The sequence below is a fragment of the Quercus lobata genome, chromosome 11, assembly GCF_001633185.2.
Source record: "Quercus lobata isolate SW786 chromosome 11, ValleyOak3.0 Primary Assembly, whole genome shotgun sequence".
Classification (NCBI taxonomy): domain Eukaryota; kingdom Viridiplantae; phylum Streptophyta; class Magnoliopsida; order Fagales; family Fagaceae; genus Quercus; species Quercus lobata.
In genome coordinates, this window is record NC_044914.1 from 42,071,571 (window position 1) to 42,072,588 (window position 1,018).

At 45.1% G+C, this 1,018-nt stretch overlaps 1 non-coding gene across 1 annotated transcript; it reads right to left on the reverse strand.

Moving 5' to 3' along the window:
- Positions 1 to 390: 390 nt before the first annotated feature.
- LOC115969715 lies at positions 391 to 529 on the reverse strand. Its single transcript, XR_004087064.1, has one exon. It is a non-coding gene; the product is annotated as a small nucleolar RNA Z247 (small nucleolar RNA).
- Positions 530 to 1,018: the final 489 nt, after the last annotated feature.

The window sequence follows — 1,018 nt, forward strand, 5'->3', positions numbered from 1 at the left end:
CAGTGTCTGGGTACCAATTATAGTCAGCAGGAGGTGGGGAACTAGCAACAAAGGCAACAAGATGGGAGCTTGAGCTTTCACCATGATAGGCATGGTTGAACCGGTTATAGCATTGGAGGGCTGTGTGACCCATTTTGTTGCACACTTGACATGCAGGCCTAGTTGTTTCAGAGGAAGGCCCAGAGGGATGAGGCCCAGTGGAGGGATAAGATGTAGGACGACCACCATGTCCACGACCACGATGCCCACGGAAAGAGGCAGAGTTGTTTCGTCCACCAGATGAAGGAGGTGACCCTCGCGAACCACGGCCACGACTTGGCTGGGATTTTGAAGCTAGATTTGCCGAAGGGAAAGCTTCTGCAGTAACATTGTGGTGTTGCTCAAGGCAGTTCTCATGTGCAAGGAGATGACCATAGAGCTCGTCAATGGAGAGAGGATCGACGCGAGTGGTGACAGACGTAACAAAAGGGTCATACTCAGGACCCAAACCCGCAAGGAGATATGAAACGATTTCAAAATCGTTGAGAGGCTGTCCAGCAGCGGCAAGGGTGTCGGCTAAACCCTTGAACTTTTGAAAGTAATCAGAGATCGAGGATCCACCTTTCTTTGCCGTAGCAAGCTGATAGTGAATCTGCATGATTCGGGCTCGAGATTGCGAAGTGAACATTCGTTCTAGAGCCATCCAGAGATCTCGTGAGGTGGTGCAGCCCACAACCTGAGTGAGAACTCCTTCAGTCAATGAGGACAGCAAAGTGCTCATTATAAGTTGGTCTTGCTGAACCCAGGTAAGAAATTCTGGATTTCCGATTGAATCAATGGTTGATGTCATGTCAGGATTGGGAATCAGGTTTTATCTCTTGCAAGTTCCTCTTTGTTTTCTTTTCTTTTGTTTATGATTGACTTTCTTTAAGTTCTACTTTTTTTTTTTTCTTTATATGTATCACATTAACTCTTTTTTTTTTTTTTCTTCTTCTTTATTTTAAAATGTAATTTTGAAATAAATGGTTCCTTCATGTAC